Below are 14,111 nucleotides of genomic sequence, written 5' to 3'. Positions count from 1 at the left end.
CAGGGAGGAGGGAGGAGGGAAGGGAAGGGGCATGGGTATTGAGGTCAAGAAGAGAGCAGGGAATTGAAGGGGCCAGGACTGCAGGACCATGGGCTAGCTGAGCACCTGGCCAGAGGAGGCCCCTTCTTTGCAGCAAGCAGGGAGGAGAGAAGGAAGAGACAGAGGATAGACACCTCTGTCTTCTAAGGCAAAGGGAGTGAGAGCAAAAGTAAGCAAATGGGACCTAATTAAACTTATTGCCTTTGCACACCAAAGGTAACCATTGACAAAACGAAAAGACAACCTACTGAAGGGGAGAAAATGTTTGCAAATGATATGACTACGTAGGGATTAATATGCAACATTCATAAACAGTTCATACAACTCAACATCAAGAAAACAACCTGATTAAAAAATGGGCAGAGGACTGAATAGGCATTTTTCCAAAGAGGAACACCGTTGGCCATCAGGCACATAAAAAGATGACCTAACATCACTAGTCGTTGGGGAAATGCAAATCAAAGCCATAGTGAGCTGTCACCTCACACTTGTCAGAATGACTGTCATCAAAAAGAACACAAATCACACATGTTGTTGAGAGTTTGCAGGAAAGGGAACCATCTTAAGCAGTCACTATGAAAAACAATAAGGAAGTTTCTCAAAATAGAACTACCATATTCCACTCATGGGTATATAAAAAAATACGAACACCAACCAAAAACACAAATTCAAAAAGATACTTGTTCCCCAGTGTTCACAGCAGAGCATTATTTACACTTGCCAAGATGTGGAAGGAACCTAAATATACATCAACAAATGAATGGATAAAGGTGTTGTATATATATATATACACACAATGGAATACTACTCAGTTAAAAGAATGACATTTTGCCATTTGCAGCAGTGTTGATGAATCTGAGGGCATTCTGCTAAGGGAAATAAGTCAGACAGAGAAAGATAAGTACTGTATCAGTTGTGTAAGTAAGTAAATGCATGTGTGCTCAGTCATGGCTAACTCTGTGACCCTATGGACTATAGCGACCAGGCTTCTCTGTCCATGGGATTCTCCAGGTATGAATACTGGAGTGGGTTGCTACTTCCTCCTCCAGGGGATCTTCCCTATCCAAGGATCGAACTCGTGTCCCCTGTGTCTCCTACAAGGGCTTCCCCGGAGGCTCAGCAGTAAAGAACCTGCCTGCCAGTGCAGGAGATGCAGGTTCAGTCCCTGGGTCAGGAAGATCCCCTGGAAGAGGAAATGGCAACCCACTCCAGTGTTCTTGCCTAGTGTAGCAAAAAGTCAGACATGACTGAGAGACTGAGCACTCATAGGTGTTAAAAGCCATTATCACCTATATCACTAAAAAAATACAGCAAACTAGTGAATATAGCAAAAAAAAAAAAAAAAGCAGACTCACAGATATAGAGAACAGATTAGTGGTTACTAAAGCAGGGAGGAAGGGCAATGTAGAGGTGAAGGAGTGGGCAATGCAAACAAAGATACACTTTGTGTGTATGCATACAAAGCCTTGTGTGTAGTATAGGCTACATGGATGTATTGTACAACATGGGGGATAGAACCAATATTTGTAATAACTAAATTAGAGTGTAACCTTTAAAACCTGTATGAAAATATAAAATAAAAAAAAATAAAAAGCAAATGCATAGTCCTACCGTCATTAAATCCCTATTCTTCCAGAGGTTTTTCTGTGTGTATATGCTTACATAAAAAATTTAAATACAAATATGCAACCTTGGAAACTTCTCTCCATATCAGTGTCATTGCTGCATAATTATTAAAGGTAGATAAAGAGTGTGGTTTAGGGAATGTATGTACTTAAAATATCTCCCTCTAGACATGTGTCAGTGCATGTCCCCCTAACTATAATTTGAGGCTACCCTTAATTATTCTTAATATAAAGTCAAGAAAGAGGTTTTTGTTCTATATTACCTGGAAAACAACCAGTTTATAATCTACTGACAGTATATAAGTGTTTTCTTTTCCTAGATTCTTCTTAACATTAGATCACAGAATTAAAAAAATCTTTTCCAGTTGTATGCACAAGTGAACATTTATCATATATTTATAAGCCATTTGTATTTCTTCTTTTGTGAATATTCCGTTCATGTTCCTTGCACATTTCTCCAAAGGGACTTTTTCTTTTTGTGTTGCTAATTTGCAAATCTTTTTATTGTAAACTATCTTTAAATGTAAAAAATATTATAGATGTCTGTCTCCTTTGCCTTTGAATTTTGTACAGTTTTTTTTTTTAAAGTAAGTATTTAATTTTATATGGTTTGAATCTTTTTTTCTGTGGTTCCACATTATGAAGCAAGAAGGCCTTGGTATTGTTCCCTCATAGTCTGTTCTTCACATAGCAGAGTGATCTCTGTTAAGTGTAATCACATCTTGACCCAGCCCCGCCTAAGCCAGTCGTGGCATTCTCCTAACCATGGCCTGCAAGACCTGGCGTGATCCAGCTTTGCCTGCTGTCTGATCTCACCGCTGTCACTCATATTTGAACACCATGTTCCCACCACATTGGCTTTCTTTCAATTCATGGAGCATGTCAACCTCTTTCCTGCTCCCACTATTCTGCAGGTGCTGTTCCTTTGCTTGGAACATGTGCTTGTACACACACGTGTACTCATGTACCTTCCTTATGGCAGACTCTTCCTCTAGAGAGCCAGTTTCAAGAAGAAGAGCTCCAGAGCATGCTGCTGGGGTTCACCTGCCTTCCATGTTCACTAGTTCTGCATCTTTGGGCAAGCTGCTTCTCCTTGTCCTCACCTGTAACATGGGAGTCATCACTGTAACAGTATCTAACTCGCCTTGTTGAAGAGGATTAAGTGGGTTAATTCATGCACAGCTCTTAGAAAACTACCTTATTCATAGAGTGAACATGAGTGGGTTATTGTTTAGTCGCTAAGTCATGTCCGACTCTTTGCAACCCTATGGGGCTGTAGCCCACCAAGCTTCTCTGTCCATGGGATTTTCTAGGCAAGAATACTGGAGTGGGTTGCCATTTCTTTCTCCAGGGGCTGTCCCCCACCCAAGAATTGAACCTGTGTCTCTTGCATTGGCAGGTGGATTCTTTACCACTGAACCACCTGGGAAGTCCAAAGCTCAACCTTGCCTGAACAACAATATGAGTGGTTAGCTGTTGTCATAGTCCTCTTTCTTCAGGCTTCACCTTACGTTTCACCTGAGGCAGAATGCTTTCCTATTCAGCACTGGTCTTTCCCTCTAGTATTCTCAATGTCATAATTCTGCAGGATTTTCCCCTTTAGGCATACATCAATATGCAGTTACTTTTCATTTATTTTCTTTTTCCTATTTCCCCTTCTAGCCTGTGACTCCCATCAGGACAGGAATTATGTCTGTGTGATCTACTGGGTCTCTAATGCTTATTAGCACATAGTGTTTGTAGAATGACCGAATGAATAGCAACATCTCTAACTACAAGATTGCATAGAAATCTACCTGTATTTTCTTATTGTAGTTTTTATAGCTCTGTTTCACATTTTAAAATATTTCATCTGTATGAAACTATTAGAAGTATAACTTGAGATATGAACGAAAATTAATTTTTTCCCTAAAGAGTAGCCAATTGCAATTTTTGTAATTCTTTCAAAGAGAGGTCCACCCCAAACTATAGTCCTTAGGGACTCCGATGTTGTTTTTTATTTCTTGCCTTTGTTTTTTTTCTTCTTGGGTAGTCCTTTTTCAAAAAGTAAATACAAACTATTCATTGACTTAAGCCAAATTCCTCCTGAGTGTGCTGGCCCACCATCAGGAGGGACACCCACCATGGCCTAATTTCCAAGAGGAAGGAAGACATAATGTTGCCAATTTAGGGACTTATTCTATTTGCTCAATATCTTACGTTATGAATGTGGTTATCTGAGGAGGCTTTACGAATAGCGTAAGAATGAAGAGAAGTGAAAATCAAGGGAGACAGGGAAAGGTATATCCAATTAAATACAGAGTTTCAAAGAATAGCTAGAAGAGACAAGAATGCCTTCTTCAATGAGCCATGTTTGATAATAGAAGAAAACAACAAAAGGGGAAAAACTTGAGTTCTTTTCAGGAATATTGGAAACATCAAGGGAGCATTCCACCCAAAGATGGACAGAATAAAGGATAAAAATGGTAGAGACGTAGTAGATGCTGGGGAGATCAAGAAGAGATGGAAAGAATACATGGAAGAACTGTATTAAAAAAGATCTTAATGAACCAGATTATTATGATGATGTGGTTAGTCACCCAGAGCCAGACATTCTGGAGTGGGAAGTCAAGAGGGCCTTAAGAAGCACTGCTGTTCATAAAGCTAGTGGATGCAATGAAATTCCAGCAGAACTATTCAAATCCCTAAAGGAGGATGCCATCAAGGGTTTGCATTATTATGTCAGCAAATCTGGAAGACCCAGCAGTGGTCACAGGACTGGAAAAGGTCAATCCTCATCCCAGTCCCCAGGAAGGGTAGTACCAAAGAATGTGCTAACCACTGGACAATTGCACTCATCTCCCATGCTAGTAAGGTCATGCTTAAAATCTTGCATGCTAAGCTTCAGCATTATGTGAACCAAGAACTTCCAGATGTCCAAGCTGGGTTTAGAAAAGGAAGAGGAACTAGAGATCAAATTGTCAACATTCACTGGATTATAGAAGCAAGGGAATTTCAGAAAAACATCCTTCTTTGTTTCATCAACTATGCTAAAGCCTTTGTCTGTGTAGATCATGACAAATGGTGGAAAGCTCTTAGAGAGAATAGAATACCAGACCATCTTACCTGTCTCCTGAGAAACCTGTATGCGGGTCAAGAAGCAACAGTTAGAACCCTGTATAGAACAACTGATTGGTTCAGGATCGAGAAAGGAGTACAACAGGGCTGTCTGCTGTCACCCTGTTTAACCTATACGCTGAGCACATGATGAGAAATGGCAGGCTGGATGAGTTACAAGCTGGAATCAAGATAGGTGGGAGAAACATCAACAACCTCAGATGTGTAGTTGATACCACTCTAATGATAGAAAGTGAAGAGGAACTAAAGAGCCTCTTGATGAGGGTAAAGGAGGAGAGTGAAAGAGCTGACTTTAGACTAAATATTAAAAAAATTAAGATCATGGCATCTGGCCCCATTACTGCATGGCAAATAGAAGGGGAAAAGGTGAAAGTAGTGACAGATTTCCTCTTCTTGGGCTCCAAAATCACTGTGGATGTAGACTGCAGCCATGAAATCAGAAGACAATTGCTTCTTGGCAGGAAAGCGATAACAAACCTAGACAGAGTGTTGAAAAGCAGAGACATTACTCTGCTGACAAAGGTCGGTATAGTCAAAGCTATGGTCTTTCCAGTGGTCAAGTACAGTTGTGAGAGTTGGACCAGAAAGAAGACAGAATGCCAAACAATTGATGCCTTTGAGTTGTGGTGCTGGAGAAAACTCCTGAAAGTCCCTTGGAGAGCAAGAAGATTAAACTAGTGAATCTTAAGGAAAATCAATCCTGAATACTTGTTGGAAGGACTGATGCTGAAGCTGAAACTCCAGTATTTTGTTCATCTGATGTGAACAGGCGACTCATTGGAAAAGTCCCTGATACTGGGAAAGATTGAGGGCAGAAGGAGAAGAGGGCATCAGAGGATGAGATGGCTGGATGGCATCACCAATGCAATGAACATGAACTTGGGCGAACTCGAGATGGTGAGGGACAGGGAGGCCTGGCATGCTGCAGTCCTTGTGGTAGCAAAGAGTCAGACACAACTGGGCGACTGAACAACAACAACAACCTTATGAAACCTGAATTTTTTTTTGACAATTTTGACAATCTTGAAATTTTGACAGTCATGTTTTAGATACTATGTCAACCTTAAAAACAAACAAACAAACAAACAAAAAAAACACCCAACTATTGAAACCTGGAAACTTCAATTTTCCAGTGACTAAATTACTTTTAGTTAACTGCCTCTTGCACTTAAATGAGGGACAGAAATGCTTTGGTAGAACATGTATTTTGATTTTTGGTTTCAAAAGATTAGTCACCATTCTTTTTCTTTTTTTAGTCACCATTCTCTTCCATATTTTAGCTTTTAAAATCAGTTACAGAAATAATACATATCCATTGGCATATATTCAAGCCATAAAGCATTTATACAGAAAAAAAAATGACTCTTGCATCCCAGCTTCTGATCCCATACCTTAATATAACCACTGCTGAGTTTATTGTATACCTTTTCTGACTTTTTTAATGCTTACTAAATATATTAGATGTTTATACACACACACACATATACACCACTCATATACTTGCATGCTTTTCCTGAAAACTGTCTTAAACCCACTTTCTTCTACACATCAGTGGGCTTTAAAAACACTTGAACCCTTTGTGTTCTGGCTGGCAGCATCCTAGAGAAGTTACTAGTTGGTATTTTCTCAGGGCTTTAAATACCAAGGCTTACTTAATTTGTGGGAGTCACTGGATATAATCTTCCAGAGGTTAGGGACTAGGGCACATTCAGGAATGTGGTGTGATCTGATAATGATACCCATCTCACTACAGAGGAAGGAATGGAGACTTACAGGAAAGCCAGTAAAGTAGGAAAGGAAAAAATTCTTCAGAGTTCACGAGGGTGAACATTTAACTATTGCACTGAGTTACGTAACAAGTAGTTTGATTTCCGGGGAAACAGGATGGCAGATGGCATGCTCTCAGGTTGCATTTTTTTTTTACAACTTTGTCTCTCTTCTTTCTCTTCTGCCCCCCACCCTTTTTTTGGTCCATGAGAACAGAAAATAAATTTGAGGTGGAGTAGAGTGGAGAGCAATTGACTCACTGGGCTATGCCCTTCACACTGGCATTCGAAAGCATGCAAGTTGGCTGCCCTAGGTTCTGATCTATGGCACTGCAGTCCAGAGAACTATAAGGGTTTCTGTAAGTGATGGGGGCTCTGGACTTATGCAGAATTGCACTTGTCGGGGTTTTTCCACAGTGCCCACCTTATTACACTAGAGAGGCAAGTTTCATTGCTTAAGGGGACAATTTACGGCAGTGGGCTTATCTCCTTGTTTTAGCTCTTTATGTTTTTCTGCCTCTTAATAAAATGTGAAGTCACAAAGCAATTAAATAGTGGTGTAGTTTTCTGGCAGGAGGTGGAGAATGGCTAACCAGGGGAAAAGGCTAACATGATTGACAGAGGCTGACTGTAAGATTTACTTTGAGAATAACTCGTTCTTCAAAACTTTCTTCATTTTCTTGTGGGAATTATGGGGTAAATCATACACCAGGAGGATGGATGATTAAAAATGTAGGAGTTATGATTTCTTTTTGACTTTGTAAGTCTCTAAATCCTCCACCTTAACACAGAGTTCTCATTTCAGGAACTCTTGATAAAATGATGGGAACCAGTTCTGCCATGGATTGAAGAGAAGCAGAAACACTTTAAAATCTTAAAATGTTAATAAGCTTGAGATTGTTTACATTTTGTAGAATATCTTGAGGTCCAATGAGCTGAAGTAGAGAAATAACTCAAATCTACAAGTGTAGAAATTTTTGGATATTCAAATATATTGAATGGGGTAATAACTGTTAGTTTCCACAATTTTAGAAATTTATTGTTGTTGTTCAGTCGCTCAGTCATGTTTGACTCTTTGTGACTCCATGGACTGCAGCACACCAGGCTTCCCTATCCTTCACCATCTCCCAGAGTTTGCTCAAACTCATGTCTGTTGAGTCAGAGATGCCATCCAACCATCTCATCCTCTGTTGTCCCCTTCTCCTGCCCTCAGTCTTTCTAAGCATCAGGGTCTTTTACAGTGAATCGGCTCCTTGCATCAGGTGGCCAAAGTACTGGAGCTTCAGCTTTAGCATCAGTCCTTCCAATGAATATTCAGGACTGATTTACTTTAGGATTGACTGGTTTGGTCTGCTTGCAGTCCAAGGGACTCTCAAAGAGTCTTCTCCAGCACCACAGTTCAAAAGCATCAGTTCTTTGGCACTCAGCCTTCTTTATGGTCCAACTCGCACATCTGTGCATGACTACTTAGAAAAACCATGGTTTTGACTATACAGACCTGCAAGGAGATAAAACCAGTCAATCCTAAAGGAAATCTGTCCTGAATATTCTTTGAAAGGGCTGATGGTGAAGCTGAAACTCCAATACTTTGGCCAACTGATTCATTGGAAAAGACCCAGTCAGCTCCGGGAGTTGGTGATGTACAGGGAAGCCTGGTGTGCTGCAGTCCATGGGGTCACAAAGAGTCAGACATGACTGAGCAACTGAAATGAGCTAAACTAAACTGATATGGACCTTTGTCAGAAAAGTAATGTCTTTGTGTTTTAGTATACTGTCTAGGTTTGTCATAGATTTTCTTCCAAGGAGCAAGCATCTTTTAATTTCATGGCTGCAGTCATCATCTGCAGTGATTTTGGAACTCAAGAAAATAAAGTCTGTCACTGGTTCCATTGTTTCCCCATTTATTTGCCATGAAGTGATGGAACCAGATGCCATGATCTTAGTTTTCTGAATGTTGAGTTTTAAGCCAACTTTCTCACTCTCTATCATCTTCATCAAAAGGCTCTTCAGTTCCTCTTCATTTTCTGCCATAAGGGTGGTGTCATCTGCATATCTGAGGTTATTGATATTTCTCCCAGCAATCTTTTTTAATATTTAATAATGACCATTAAAATGTGGAAAATTTTGAGAAAACTGAAGTACAAGTCTGGAGAGTTAATATTCCGTGTCATTTTTATTCCAGCCTCCTCTAACATATTAAAAAAATCTTTTAATTTAGCCACTTTGTATTGATGATAATTTGTTTATTCCAAATTAAGAGAATTGACAAAGATATAAAAGTTCTCATATCACTCTTTCTTGTTACAGAAACAGTTTGATTTTAAGAAGTTATGAGAAGCTGCCTTCTTGTATCCTAATGATCACATGAAATGGCCAAAGCAAATAGCTTAAAGTAAAATGCAGTTGTTGATACCTGTTGAGAAGGATTAACTAAGAGTTGATTAATGTGACCCAGAAAACAAGTAACTAAAAGGATATTACTTTTTCTGGTGTGAATGCACTCTGAAGGGGATTTCCCACCACAAAAAGAAGTACCAGAGAATCAACTGCAAAGCGATTCTACTGCTGGTTTAGAGTGTTTTTCCAAATAGATTACTAGTGAGAATATTTGTACTGAAAGAATAGGAGAAATGCTGATTTCTAGAACTTGGTAAAATGATAACAAGAAGCTTTTATACCAAATCAGTTACGTCTTTTCCAGGTTCATCCCCAGCGTCCTGTGTCTAAGCTGTGGTTCAGTTTCCTCACCTGTAAAGGAGGGTGGTACTTCTTAGAAGTTCATCGTTATAGATTGTTTGGAGAGAAGAGAGACTGAAGGTATCTGGGGCCATCTGTCCTCTCAGCCCTTATCCTAACTTGAACCAGGCTGTGTCTCAGGCAGTGGATCATTTCGCTGCCCCGGGGACAGTGCTTACCTACAGTCCCTGGTTTTCAGTATGTTTTCTTCTCCCTGGTGACAGTCCTTTATCTAGAGTGTTCCACAGAGAGGCATCTGCGTGTCGAAAATGCCCTTCCACACGGGTATCAGTCTTACTCTTCCAGGGTAAAGTAACTCAGTGGCAATGGTGTTTTGATCTTACCTGTACATTATTTCTAAAGTTGTATTTATTGTTAATGAGATGAAATTCACATAACACCACCAACAAAAAAGGAACCATTTAAAAATGAACAATTCAGTGGCATTTATCACATTCAGAGTGTTATGCAGCAGCCATCTCTCTCTAGTTCCAAAGCATTCTATTACCTCAAAAAAAACCCCTAGATGTATTAAGCAGTAACTCCCTGTTCCCTCCTGCCACTGCTCCTGGCAGCCCCTTCTGTGCTGTCTCTGTTATGTCATGATTCTGGATATATCATGTAAGTGTTATACATTATGTGACCTTATGTGTCAGCTTTTTTCACTTAGTGTGTTTTTGAGGCTCATCCAGATTGTAGCATGTATCAGCCATTTTATGACTGAATAATATATTCTACTGTATGGATATGTCACAGTTTGTTTATCCATTCACCATTGATGGACATTTGAGTTTTTCTGCCTTTTCATTGTTCTAACACTGCTGTGAACACGGGTGCATAAGTATTTGAGTTCCTGTTTTCAGTTTTGGAGGTATATACCTAGAGGTAGAATTGCTTGGTTGTATGGTAATTCTGTGTAACTTTTTTGAAAAACTGCCAAACTGTTTTCTGTAACAGCTGAACCATTTATATTCCCACCCGCAATGCTTAAAGTTCGTATTTCTCTCCATCCTTGCCAACACTTATTTTTCCTTTATTAAAAAAAATTATAGCCATTTTTAAGACGAAGTGCTATTTCATTATGGTTTTGATTTATATTTCCCTAGTAACTAATGATGTTGATCATCTTTTCATGTGCTTATTGGCCATTTGCATATCTTCTTTGGAGAAGTGTTTGTTCAAGTCCTTTGCCCATTTAACACTGCGTTGTTTTTATTGTTGAGTCGTAAGAATTGTTTTACATTCTGGATATTAGACCCTTTCCAGATATATAGTTTACAAATATTTTCTCCCATTCTTTAGGTTGTCTTTTCACTTTTTTAAAAAATTATTTTGTATTGGGGTATAACCTGTTAACAAACAATGTTGTGATAGTTTCAGGTGAACACTGAAGGGACTCAGCCATACATATACACGTATCTATTCTCCCCCAAACCCCCTTCCCATCCAGGCTGCCACATTAAATTAAACAGAGTTCCATGTGCTATACAATTGGTTCTTATTGATTATCCATTTTAAATATAGCAGTGTTCACCTATCCATCCCAAACTCCCTAACTTGCCCTTCCCATGAGTCTCTTTCTGTTTTGTGAGTTCATTTATATCATTTCTTTTTAGATTCCACATATAAGGAACATCATATAGTTTTTCTCCTCTCTCTCACTTATTTCACTCAGTATGGCAATCTCTAGGTCCATCCATGTTGCTGCAAATGGCATTATAACATTCTTTTTAATGGCCGAGTAATATTCCATTGTACATATGTACCACATCTTTGTCTGTTCATCTGTCGATGGACATTTAGGTTGCTTCCATGTCTTGGCTGTTGTAAACGGTCCTGCAGTGAACATTGGGGTGCATGTATCCTTTTGGATCATGTTTTTCTCCAGATATATGCCCAGGAGTGTCTTGATAATGTCCTTTGCACAAAAGTTTTTTTTTTTTTTGAAAGAGCTCAAGGATCTTTATTTTTCCTTTGTTGGACATGCTTTTGGGGTCACATCTAAGAGTCCATTGCTTCCTAATCCAAAGTCAGAAAGATTCACCTTTTTATTTTCTTTTAAGTATTTTATGCTTTTATCTGTTATATTTAGAACATTAATCCATTTTGAGTTAATTTTTCATACTGTGTGCAATAGAGAATCCAACTGGATTCTTTTGTGTATGAATATCTGATTGTCTCAGCATATTTATTGAAGAGTTTATCTTTCTACATTGAAGAATCTTTGCATCCTCTTGAAAAACCAGTTGGCCATGTGTGTAAGAGTTTGTTTCTGCACTCTTAGTTCTGCTCCATTGATTTATATACCTAATCTTATTCCAATACTACACTGTTCTGATTACTGTAGCTTTGTAGTAAGATGAAATTGGGAAAATGTGAGTCCTCCAACTTTGTTTTTCTCCTTCGGTACCATTTTAGCTATTCAGGATCCCCTTTTATTTCCATATGAATTTAAGAATCAGCTTTACCGTTTCTGGAGAAAAGGAGAATTTTGATAGGAATTGTGTTGAATCTGTAGATGATATGGGATAGTGTTGTCATCTTAGCAGTGTTAAGTCTTCTAATTCATGAACATAGGATATCTTTCTATTTATATGGGTCTTCCTTATTTTCTTTCAGCAGTGTTTTGTAGTTTTCAGTGTGTAAGTCTTTTGTCTCCATTAAATTTATCCTTAAGTATTTTATTCTTTGGATACAATCATAAATCGTTTTCTTGTTTTTTTCAATTAGATTGTTTGTTCTCGATGTATAGAAACACAACTGCTTATACATTATTTTTACGTTTTTAAAATTTAAAGGTAAAAGAATGATCTCCACTAGTTATTTTAAAAATTAGTTAAGAACCCCCCTGTCTCTACAGATGTTTTCCTAGAGTGATTCTTCTTAAGTTTGGTATACATCCTTTCATATATTATATATACAATATACATATATATATAATATATATACACATATTCACTTTTTTGTAGACTTATATTTTGTTTACATTTTAACTTATTTTACTTAATATAGATTATGAATACATTCTTTGTCAGTACATCTAGATGGACCTTATTCTTCTTAAATGCTGCAGAGTACCTTTTTGTACTGTTTTGTTTAAAAGTTATATTTTAATGAGAATTTAGTGTGTTTTCAGTTTTTTTCTGTTCTAAACATTGCAAAAAAATAACAATCTTTACCTTCGTCAGTGTATACTTGTATGAGTATATCTTTAAGGTAAATTCCTGTAAATAAAATTACTTAGGCAAAAAAAGTGCATATATCTTTTGATGGACAGTAAGTGATCTTGTTTTTGTTTTTAAGTGCCTATCTACTGTGGGCATAGATGCTATTTAATGTTATCTAAGAGCATCACAATGAGTAATTAAATGTTTGAGGGAAAGAGGAGGAAAGAGTGTGACTAACCCATGTAATATACTAATAAATGTAGTAATCTAAATAGAATGCAAGTAATAAAATCCTTTTTGGTATGTTTGTGAGATTTGTGAACAAGGTGTTTTAAGATTCACTGTCAGTCCAGTTTACTGTTGTCAGGTAAGGAAGCAGCTAGTAGCACATATACACCTCTTGAGCTTTTCTCTCTTTTGCCTTTTGTACACCCCACCCCACTCCTAACATATCTTTCTTTAAAAGTGACCCATTGCTGGCAGTCACTCTTAAATATCTTTGAATTTTATGCCAAAAGATCTTTTGCCTGGTTGACAGATTCTTTGAACACCTAGTATTTTCTTGTTTGGCCATCCAAGAAGGACCACTTTGGGAATTTGCTAACATGTTCTAAAGTTAGACTTTGTTTTGTTCTGGACTAACTGAAAAGCTTAGCTAAACTCCAGAAAGCAGACCATATTCATTTTGGGGGAAGGTCACTGTGATATTTTTTCACACTGAATCTTACCTCATACCTTTCTATGCTTGTCTGTGGTTAACTAGGTAAAGCAGAGGAATATACTTTTTTTTTCATAAAAGAATATGCTTTCATAAAAAAATATGCTCAAAGTAAAGAAAACCAAATGGAAGCGAGAAGTAAGGATACAACAGTTGCTTTCCTCAACCATATGTTTTTTTAAAAAACATTTTTATTTTGAAATAATAAAAATTATTTTATTCTCAAATTTTAGACTTGAAGAAAAGTTGCAAAAGATAATACAGAGTTCATGTATACCCTTCAGCCAGATTCCCCTAATGTTAACATCTTACATAACCATAGTGTTCTTATCAGTTATCAGGAAATTTTAAGTTGATAAGATACTTTTAGCTCAACTACAGACCTTATTAGCATTACATACAGTTTTATACTAATGTCCTTTTTCTGTTCCAGGATCCAGGAAAAACTAAATGCAGTTTTTCTGTCTCTTTAGATTTCTATACTTTGTGACAGTTCCTCAGCCTTTCCTTGTCTTTCATGATCTTGCTACTAATATTTTTGAGCAGTGCTAACTGCTACTGCTAAGTTGCTTCAGTCGTGTCCGACTCTGTGCGGCCCCATAGACGGCAGCCCACCAGGCTCCCCCATCCTTGGGACTCTCCAGGCAAGAACACTGGAGTGCGTTGCCATTTCCCTCTCCAATGCATGAAAGTGCAAAGTGAAAGTGAAGTCACTCAGTCGTTTCTGACTCTTAGCGACCCCATGGACTGCAGCCCACCAGCCTTCTCCATCCATAGGATTTTCCAGGCAAGAGTACTGAAGTGGGGTGCCACTATGAATTTGAGCTTTTCTGATGTTTACTTTGAGGTTATGTAAGGCAGTGGCATCCCACTCCAGTACTTTTGCCTGGAAAACCCCATGGATGGAGGAGCCTGGTAGGCAGCAGTCCATGGGGTCGCTAAG

The 14,111-nt window shown here is 38.2% G+C and overlaps 1 protein-coding gene across 13 annotated transcripts in view; it reads left to right on the top strand.

Annotated features, from left to right (window-relative positions):
• KANK1 (KN motif and ankyrin repeat domains 1) overlaps positions 1 to 14,111 on the top strand; it is a 215,161-nt gene that overhangs the window by 79,546 nt on the left and 121,504 nt on the right. For 2 of the 13 annotated variants that reach the window (XM_086415395.1, XM_086415387.1), the window contains exon 3: positions 9,249 to 9,364. The exons of the other annotated variants lie outside the window; for them this stretch is intronic. The gene's annotated coding sequence lies outside the window, so the exon portion shown is untranslated. The remainder of the gene's footprint in view (positions 1 to 9,248; positions 9,365 to 14,111) is intronic. 13 annotated transcript variants of the gene reach the window in all.

Source organism: Bos grunniens, chromosome 8 (assembly GCF_055505025.1).
Source record: "Bos grunniens cultivar Pamir isolate PY7600 chromosome 8, Bosgru_T2T1.0, whole genome shotgun sequence".
Classification (NCBI taxonomy): domain Eukaryota; kingdom Metazoa; phylum Chordata; class Mammalia; order Artiodactyla; family Bovidae; genus Bos; species Bos grunniens.
This window is presented reverse-complemented; position numbering and strand designations above follow the sequence as displayed.